This window comes from Triticum aestivum, chromosome 7B (assembly GCF_018294505.1).
Source record: "Triticum aestivum cultivar Chinese Spring chromosome 7B, IWGSC CS RefSeq v2.1, whole genome shotgun sequence".
NCBI classification, from domain to species: domain Eukaryota; kingdom Viridiplantae; phylum Streptophyta; class Magnoliopsida; order Poales; family Poaceae; genus Triticum; species Triticum aestivum.
In genome coordinates, this window is record NC_057813.1 from 693,675,776 (window position 1) to 693,686,556 (window position 10,781).

Consider the following 10,781-nt stretch of genomic DNA (forward strand, 5'->3'; position numbering starts at 1 on the left):
AACTTGAGGGCTGGTTTTACTCGTAGCTAGTCTCATCCGGTGTTGCCCTGAGAACGAGATATGTGCAGCTCCTATCGGGATTGTCGGCGCATCGGGCGGCTTTGCTGGTCTTGTTTTACCATTGTCGAAATGTCTTGTAAACCGGGATTCCGAGTCTGATCGGGTCTTCCTGGGAGAAGGTCTATTCCTTCGTTGATCATGAGAGCTTGTCATGGGCTAAGTTGGGACACCCCTGCAGGGTATAATCTTTCGAAAGTCGTGCCTGCGGTTATATGCAGATGGGAATTTGTTAATGTCTGGTTGTAGATAACTTGACACCAGATCCGATTTAAAACACATCAACCGTGTGTGTGGCCGTGATTGTCTCTTCTCGGCGGAGTCCGAGAAGTGAACACGGTCTTTGGGTTATGTTTGACGTAATTAGGAGTTCAGGATCACTTCTTGATCATTACTAGTTGACGACCGTTCCTTTTGCTCTCTTCCCGCTCTTATTTGCGTATGTTAGCCACCATATATGCTTAGTCGCTGCTGCAACCTCACCACTTTACCCCTTCCTTTCCCTTTAAGCTTTGCTAGTCTTGATACCCATGGTAATGGGATTGCTGAGTCCTCGTGGCTCACAGATTACTACAACAACAGTTGCAGGTACAGGTTGTGCGATGATCATGACGCGAGAGCGATGCTTGCTTGCATTGAGTTCTTCTTCTGCTTCTTCGATCAGGGGATAGGTTCCAGGTCGGCAGCCTGGGCTAGCAGGGTGGATGTCGTTTGAGTTTCTGTTTGTGATCCATCCGTAGTCGGATGATGCTCTTATGTATTGTGATGTTGTATTCATGTGGCACTGTATGCCTCTTGTATGTATCCCCATCTATTATGTAATGTTGATGTAATGATATCCACCTTGCAAAAGCATTTCAATATGCGGGTCTATCCTTGGTGGGACCTTCGAGTTCCTTTTGGATAGGGTCGCATATTGGGCGTGACACACTACTATCAAGATTCAATAAAAATAGACCACTCTTCAAGGGTGCATGACCATAAAAGATATTACTCATATAAATAGAACAACCATTATTCTCTGATTTAAATGAATAACCATCTCGCATCAAACAAGATCCAGATATAATGTTCATGCTCAACGCTGGCACCAAATAACAATTATTTAGGTCTAAAACTAATCCCGAAGGTAGATTTAGAGGTAGCGTGCCGACTGCGATCACATCGACTTTGGAACCATTTCCCACGCGCATAGTCACCTCGTCCTTAGCTAATCTTCGCTTAATCCGTAGTCCCTGTTTTCATATGCAAATATTAGCAACAGAACCAGTATCAAATACCCAGGTGCTACTGCGAGCATTAGTAAGGTACACATCAATAACATGTATATCACATATACCTTTGTTCACCTTGCCATCCTTCTTATCCGCCAAATACTTGGGACAGTTCCGCTTCCAGTGACCAGTCTGCTTGCAGTAGAAGCACTCAGTTTTAGGCTTAGGTCCAGACTTGGGTTTCTTCTCTTGAGCAGCAACTTGTTTGCTGTTCTTCTTGAAGTTTCCCTTCTTCTTCCCTTTGCCCTTTTTATTGAAAGTAGTGGTCTTGTTAGCCATCAACACTTGATGCTCCTTTTTGATTTCTACCTCCGTAGCTTTTAGTATCACGAAGAGCTCGGGGGTAGTCTTTTCCATCCCTTGCATATTATAGTTCATCACAAAGCTCTTGTAGCTTGGTGGCAGTGATTGGAGAATTCTGTCAATGACGCTATCATCCGGAAGATTAACTCCCAGTTGAATCAAGTGATTATTATACCCCAGCCATTTTGAGTATATGCTCACTGACAGAATTGTTCTCCTCCATCTTGCAGCTGTAGAACTTATTGGAGACTTCATATCTCTCAATCTGGGCATTTTCTTGAAATATTAACTTCAACTCTTGGAACATCTCATATGCTCCATGACGTTCAAAACGTCGTTGAAGACCCGGTTCTAAGCCGTAAAGCATGGCACACTGAACTATAGAGTAGTCATCAGCTTTGCTCGGCCAGACGTTCATAACATCTAGCGTTGCTCCAGCAGCAGGCCGGGCACCCAGCGGTGCTTCCAGGACGTAATTCTTCTGTGCAGCAATGAGGATAATCCTCAAGTTACGGACCCAGTTCGTGTAATTGCTACCATCATCTTTCAACTTTGCTTTCTCAAGGAACGCATTAAAATTCAACGGAACAACAGCACGGGCCATCTATCTACAATCGACATAGACAAGCAAGATACTATCAGGTACTAAGTTCATGATAAATTTAAGTTCAATTAATAATATTACTAAAGAACTCCCACTTAGATAGACATCCCTCTAATCCTCTAAGTGATTACGTGATCCATATCAACTACACCATGTCCGATCATCACGTGAGATGGAGTAGTTTCAATGGTGAACATCAATATGTTGATCATATCTACTATATGATTCATGCTCGACCTTTCGGTCTCCGTGTTCTGAGGCCATATCTGTTATATGCTAGGCTCGTCAAGTTTAACCTGAGTATTCCGCGTGTGCAACTGTTTTGCACCCGTTGTATTTGAATGTAGAGCCTATCACACCCGATCATCACGTGGTGTCTCAGCACGAAGAACTTTCGCAATGGTGCATACTCTGTGAGAACACTTTTACTTTGATAATTTAGTTAGGGATCATCTTATAATGCTACCGTCAATCAAAGCAAGATAAGATGCATAAAAGATAAACATCACATGCAATCAATATAAGTGATATGATATGGCCATCATCATTTTGTGCTTGTGATCTCCATCTTCGAAGCACCGCCATGATCACCATTGTCACCGGCGCGACACCTTGATCTCCATCATAGAATCGTTGTCATCTCGCCAATCTTATACTTCTACGACTATCGCTACCACTTAGTGATAAACTAAAGCATTATAGGGCGATTGCATTGCATACAATAAAGAGACAACCATATGGCTCCTGCCAGTTGCCGATAACTCTGTGACAAAACATGATCATCTCATACAATAAAATTTAGCATCATGTCTTGACCATATCACATCACAACATGCCCTGCAAAAACAAGTTAGACGTCCTCTACTTTGTTGTTGCAAGTTTTACGTGGCTGCTACGGGCTTAGCAAGAATCGTTCTTACCTACGCATGAAAACCACAACGATAGTTTGTCAAGTTAGTGTTGTTTTAACCTTCGCAAGGACCGGGCGTAGCCACACTCGATTCGACTAAAGTTGAAGAAACTGACACCGCCAGCCACCTGTGTGCAAAGCACGTCGGTAGAACCAGTCTCGCGTAAGCGTACGCGTAATGTCGGTCCGGGCCGCTTCTTCCAACAATACCGCCGAACCAAAGTATGACATGCTGGTAAGTAGTATGACTTATATAGCCCACAACTCACTTGTGTTCTACTCGTGCATATGACATCTACGCATAAAACCAGGCTCGGATGCCACTGTTGGGGAATGTAGTAATTTCAAAAAAAATTCCTACGCATACGCAAGATCATGGTGATGCATAGCAACGAGAGGGAGAGTGTTGTCCACGTACCCTCGTAGACCGATAGCGGAAGCGTTATAACAACGCGGTTGATGTAGTCGTACGTCTTCACGGCCCGACCGATCAAGCACCGAAACTACGACACCTCCGAGTTCTAGCACGCGTTCAGCTTGATGACGATCCCCGGACTCCGATCCAGCAAAGTGTCGGGGAAGAGTTCTGTCAGCACGACGGCGTGGTGACGATCTTGATGTTCTACCGTCGCAGGGCTTCGCCTAAGCACCGCTACAGTATTATTGAGGTGGACTATGGTGGAGGGGGGCACCGCACATGGCTAAGAGATCCAAGGGATCAATTGTTGTGTCTATGGGGTGCCCCCCTCCTCCATATATAAAGGAGTGGAGGAGGGGCCGGCCAAGGGGGGTGGCGCGCCCAAGGGGGGGAGTCCAACTCCCACCGGTAGTAGGACTCCCCCCTTTTCCTATTAGGAGTAGGGGAGGGAAGGAAGAGGAAGGAGGGACGAAGGAAAGGGGGCCCGCCCCCCTCCCAATTTGGATTGGGCTTGGGAGGGGGGGCGCCCGCTCCCTTGCTCCTTTCCCCTCCTTTCCACTAAGGCCCAATAAGGCCCATATACCTCCCGGGGGGTTCCGATAACCTCCCGGTGATCCAGTATTGTCCCAATCTCACCCGGAACCTTTCCGGTGTCCAAATATAGTCGTCCAATATATCGATCTTTATGTCTCGAGCATTTCGAGACTCCTCGTCAAGTTCGTGATCATATCCGTGACTCCTAACAACCTTCGGTACATCAAAATATATAGAATCATAATGAAACTATCATCGTAACATTAAGCGTGCGGACCCTATGGGTTCGAGAACAATGGAGACATGACCGAGACACGTCTCCGATCAATAACCAATAGCGGATTTTGGATGCTCATATTGGCTCCCACATATTCTACGAAGATCTTTATCGGTCAGACCGCATAACAACATACGTTGTTCCCTTTGTCATCGGTATGTTACTTGCCCGAGATTCGATCATCGGTATCTCAATACCTAGTTCAATCTCGTTACCGGCAAGTCTCTTTACTCGTTCCATAATACATCATCTCACAACTAACTCATTAGTTGCAATGCTTGCAAGGCTTAAGTGATGTGCATTACCGAGAGGGCCCAGAGATACCTCTCCGACAATCGGAGTGACAAATCCTAATCTCGAAATACGCCAACCCAACATGTACCTTTGGAGACACCTGTAGAGCTCCTTTATAATCACCCAGTTACGCTGTGACGTTTGGTAGCACACAAAGTGTTCCTCCGGTAAACAGGAGTTGCATAATCTCATAGTCATGAAGAAAGCAATAGAAATATACTAAACGATCGTGTGCTAAGCTAACAGAATGGGTCATGTCAATCACATCATTCTCCTAGTGATGTGATCCCGTTAATCAAATGACAACACATGCCTATTGTTAGGAAACATAACCATCTTTGATCAACAAGCTAGTCAAGTAGAGGCATACTAGTGACACTCTGTTTGTCTGTGTATTCACACATGTATTATGTTTCCGGTGAATACAATTCTAGCATGAATAATAAACATTTATCATGATATAAGGAAATAAATAATAACTTTATTATTGCCTCTAGGGCATATTTCCTTCAGAGCATGGGGCCCAAGGAGCACGGTCAGGAGGCGGTTCTCGATGCTGTGATCAATCCTACTATCTCCTACACACAGCTCCATCGGATCGACCCGAGCCTGAGCCAGCGCATGAGCCAGCCAGTGACCAGTGCACAGTCCCTCTTTCAGGAGCAACAATCTGTAAGTATTTTCCCTCTTATCTTCATTGTTCATTTCATTTTCCGTATTTAGTAGTTTTATGAGTTCCATCATGTCATACCGTAGGCCTACCTGGAGTACACACACCAGGAGACCATGGCGTGGCATGAGAGGCTTTATGAACACCAAGTGGAGAGGGATCGCAAGATGCATCAGGCTTTTCAGGATATGGCGGCCAGCAGGTGTCCTCAGTTGCAGCCAGCACAATGTCCTCCAGCAAAACTAGTGCTGCTGACCTTTGAGGAGTTTGTGGCACAGAACGCTGGCCCCTCGCCGGTTAGTTCATCCCCAATCTATTCACCCAAAGCATGTCATGCCTTTCAACACATTCATATATCCCGTTAATATGTCTTTTCAACATCCAGGGAACAGGTGGATCTACCATTGGCGGTTGTCTTCGCAGCACTCCCGAGACACGGACCCCGACCACTCCGATCCACGGAGGTGGAGGCGGAGGTGGAGGCCGTCTTGGCGGTAGCGCTGTCGCTAGCAGTGACGACTTGGGCTTTGGCGGTCTTGGCGGTGACGACCTCCGCGGTGCTCGACGTCCTGGCGCTTAAGCCTTTCAGGGACTTGTGTGCTCATGCTTATGTTTCTTTAGATGACTTGTGTGTGGTGATGATCCTTTAGATGACTTGTGTGCTTCTCTATGTGCTTATGCTTATGATTGTGATGATGCTTATGCATATATTGTTGAGATGGTGCCGGATGATATCCTCATGTGTTCTACATGTTTATTTCCATCATGTATATCTGCTGATATGTGCTGTATATTTGAATTGAATCGATCTGAAAACAAACAGGAAAAAAAAACAAATGCAAGCTATCCAGACGGCTATGCCGTCGACATAGGGCTGGCTTGAGCTACCAGTTGCTGACACGTGGCATCTATGCCGACGGCCTAGCCGTCGGCTTAGTTTTTGAACTAAGCGAACGGCTAGGCCGTCGGCATAGAAGCCACGTGTCAGCAACTAGTAGCTCCTGGGGAAGGGATATGCCGACGGCCTACCCGTCGGCATAGTTTGAAACTAAGCCGACGCCTAGGCCGTCGGTATATCCCTGGCCCACATAACGGCTGGACCCCATGGGGCATACCTATGCCGACGGCCTAGCCGTCAGCATAGTATGAAAATAAGCCAACGGCTAGGCCGTCAGCATAGGTGTGCCATGTGGCGGCCAGGCACTGGTCATACTTGACGGCGGCCACCGTTAGACATGGGCGTTGCCCACGGCAAGGGCCGTCGGCATAGATGTACAGCCTCCGTCGGGAAATCTTCTATGCCAACGGCCTTTCTATGCCGACGGCCTCCCGGGCTACGCCGACGTATATGTTGCCGACGGCCCTATGCCGACGGGGGCCATCGGCATAGGCCTGTCCCGACGGGATTGAGGGATATGCCGATGGCCCTGGCCGTCGGCATACGGGGCGATTCTGGTAGTGCACCCACACACACTGTATTCAGTTGTTCTAGGGACACCAAGTTCCCTATCCCAACTGGCAATGCAATATTGGTGTAAACAAGTAGGCACATCAAATGTCTTAACCGAGGAACACTTGGTGGAACCTCATCAAATCCATGTATTCTTAAGTCCAATGTTTGGAAAAAAAATGCAACTTTCCTTTTTTTTCATGGGAGAACACCAACATATGTATCCAGTAACACTAGGTACCTCAGATGTAATAAATTCTCAACGCATATGTGACTACTTTCCCTAAGATCACAATCTTCTAGATCCAATATACGCAAAAATTGGAAGTTTGAAAGAGTCTGAATCAGATTAACATCAGTTCTAAACAGAGTAACAGACCTCAACTTTGACATACTTGTGGCGTCAATCCGATGGGTCGTGAGCACTAACATGCTATTCTGAAAGGATAATCTGCGAACCATGCTATCTGAATTACTTCTGCTTTTCTTAGTACCATCCAATATAATAACATAGTTTTCTCCACTGGACAGAGAACATATCAGATCATGTACCATATCATGTACACGGCAACCTTCCGACCAATATTCAACATCAATATATATTTGTTGAATCAAGTTTCTGTTGATCAAAACTCATTGAAATATCTCTCTCCGAGCTCAAATAGTCTAATTTCTTCTTCAGCAGCTTGGATAAAGCCTTCAGCTATCCACCTCCGTATCAACCGATCTCTTCTTATGTCATGATCTTCTGGGAATAGACCGAGATATAACACACAAGTCTTTAGGTGGGAAGGTAGATCATAATAACTAAAGGATAGTATCCTCTGCATGTCCTTTGCAGTACCACGTTCTGCAAGCCCACGACCAATAGAACTGAGTATCTTGTCCCATTGATACTTTGGTTTTATATGTTGATCATTACTGGCTAAAAGACTTGCCATAGTTATGATGGCTAGTGGTACTCCGCCACATTTTTTCAAAATTTCTATAGATACTTGCTCCAATTCATTGGGACAATCACTTCCTTGGGAGAATATTCTTTTGTTGAAGAGTCTTCTGGAATCACCATCATCAATGGATTTCATATTATGAATAATATCACCACTAGATGGGCAACATGCTTTAGAGACACTGCTTGTGCGGGTTGTCGTTATTACTCCACTACCGAGATTGCTCCTAGAGAAAGTACACTTGATAATTTCCCATGCATCTTCACTCCATATATCATCAATCACGATTAAGTACCTGTGTGGTTTTTTAGAGTGTTAGTTCCATAGTTTTAAACAGCGTACTATCTCGGCGCTATAGCGTTTGAAGGGGCATCACGCTAAGTCGTTTAGCATCATTTAGTGAGATATAGCGCCAATTTAGCATGCCAACACTTCTACCGCTATTTGCCATGGGCCGTTATTTAAAACTATGGTTATTTCGCATATCAATGAACAGTTGAACATACACATAACCAGGTTTCTATTTGTATAATATTTATTAATTTGGAGATGTATACCAATGAATTCATACCTCTTATCCTGAAGAAATGCTCTCAGCTCGTCGATGAGTTGTTGATTGTCCCACACAGCCTCATTGATGTGCGCAAACAGAATCCTATCAAGTCCGTACAACATCTTCTTGAATATATTTGTCATATTAGGATTTCGAGAGACTGAAACAAACGCTCCACAATCGAACTGCACTATGATCTTATCATACACTGCTTTGCTAAGTGCTGTCTTGCTCAATCCTTCAAATCCAACAATAGACAACGTCTTGAGTTGCTCCCTTGACATCCCATCTCCATCAAATAGCTTCTCAATCAGCTCATCCCGTGTCTCCTCGATGCCCACGAGCTCTGTGATATCTTTGTACATAGCCTTCATGCGAGGATCAACGATATTACTGGCACCATTGGCGCAGGCCTCAAGCGCGTACCTTTGACGGAGCTCGCCAAGCTCCTTGGTGAGCTCCTGCGCGTCTCGGACAGCACCAGAGATCTGATGGAGAGCCATGCCCTTGCTGAAAAACTTCTTGGTCCGCTTGGCAAACTTATTGACTCTGTTCTTCATGTTGTTGGGGCTGAGTTCACCATGGACGCCGTCGTACAGGTGGACCATGTACGCATCCACAACGTCCTCCATGTTGTAGGAGATCTCCCGGACCTTGTCCACCCATATTCAGACTTGTGGGTCCAGCTGCTCCACCGGCACGTCGCCGACCTTGTGGAGGAAGACATACATCATCTCCAGCTCTGTCCAGAGGGACTTGACGCCCTTCTTCACACGGTTGCTGAGGGTGAATTCGGCCATGAGGAGGTCGCCGAGCTTACGGAGGAGGGGGCTCAGTGCCCCAGCTGCAACCTGCATCGCGCGGGTGGTGTTTCAGGGGAAGGAGCGAGCGTAGGTATTTCTGCACAAGTTCTATGTACAATGATGCTGTTTGCTCCTGTTGTGTGGTTGGTTAGTGTTGTACTGAAGTGAGGGACGCAGATAAACAAGACAGTGTCACATTCAAGCTGACTCACCAATATCCATCTTGTTATATTATTTGTTTCCTTGATCTGAATAGAAGTAACATGCAGGCCTAGCTATCACTTGAACAGAGGTCCAAAATTCGTCGTGAGCATTCAAGCCATTGATCAGCTGATATTCGCTCAAACTGTTATGGCATTCTTCTTCTTAGATTTTCAAACGTTTGTTTTGTACGCCTAAAATGGAGTAAGATGGAGCAGGAACTTTGCCCGGAGGTAGTAGGAATGGTTCTGCAAGACCGTGATTTTTCAAAAGCTAAGCAAAAGTAAACTAAAATTCTATCGTTTTCAGGAGTACGTGGCTCCCTGTTTGTTGGACCAATCGGTCAAGCTTTCGGCTTTGTTGCAAAATTATCCCTTGCTAACCACCCTGACATTGCTGTCTCTAGCTCTGGCCTCATACATGTGAATTTTATGGTTGTCCCATTCACTTATTCTTCAGAACGTAAGTGTCAAGATAGACGACCTTACAGATGTTAAAAATAAGCCACGGCGAGGCGACACGGGTGCGCATCGGGTGCATGTGCGTGTGCACGCCAAACACGTCAGATGCAAACCAGGTCGCGTCAGGTCTGTGACAAGTGTGAGTGTGTGCGTGCGTGTGGTGCACAGGAGTGTCCGTGCACGTGTACACCGTGTGCGTGTGTGTAGGCATAGGCAGTTGGCGGTACGAGCGTGCGCGGTTCTGTTGGAGCTCGCCGCGAGCTGCGCGCCTCGGAGCGCGTCGCGGGCGCGGGCTGAGCGTGCGCACAACCGGGGAGTGGAAGCGTGGGTGCGTGCCCAGTGTGCTGGCTCGGGTACAAAGCCTCGTGGTGGACGTTGTAACAGCTTGTGTGGTGCAGCTTGAGTTGTTGCTTGAGCTCGTAAAAAGCCGTCGTTGCGGCGGGCGTATGAGCGACGGAAAAACCACTGTGCCCCTGTGTCCTTCTTCTTCCTCCTGTCCAACTCTTTCTTGTGTTGTTCGAGCGCAGCAGAGAGTAGGGAGTGTTGCAGAGAGATGGAGAGCTAGGGTTAGACACCAACAACAATTATTTATATTTCGTTCATGAGTCAAAAAAATCAAGATGGTTGAGTACAAGTCAGTTGCCAATGCGACTGCTAAACTTATATGGATTGAGTCCCTACTTCGAGAGCTAGGAGTTGCTCAGCCACATCCGTCGGTCCTCTGGTGTGACAATATCGGTGCTACGTTTCTGTCATCAAACCCGGTGTTCCATGCACGGACTAAAGACATTGAGATTGACTATCATTTTGTGAGGGAACGTGTCGCACAGAAAGTACTACAAGTTAGGTTTATCTCTTCAAAAGATCAACTTGCAAACATCTTCACCAAGCCTCTACCTTCTCCCATGTTTGAGGTCTGTAGGCGCAATATCAACCTCTTAGTTGCTTCAGGAATGAGGTGAGATTGAGGGAGGATGTTAGACTTCGTATTGTAGCCTTTTGTGTAATTCATACCATATATA

At 46.2% G+C, this 10,781-nt stretch overlaps 1 pseudogene; it reads right to left on the reverse strand.

Moving 5' to 3' along the window:
- Window positions 1-6,087: 6,087 nt before the first annotated feature.
- Window positions 6,088-8,926, reverse strand: LOC123158493 (disease resistance protein RGA5-like; annotated as a pseudogene).
- Window positions 8,927-10,781: the final 1,855 nt, after the last annotated feature.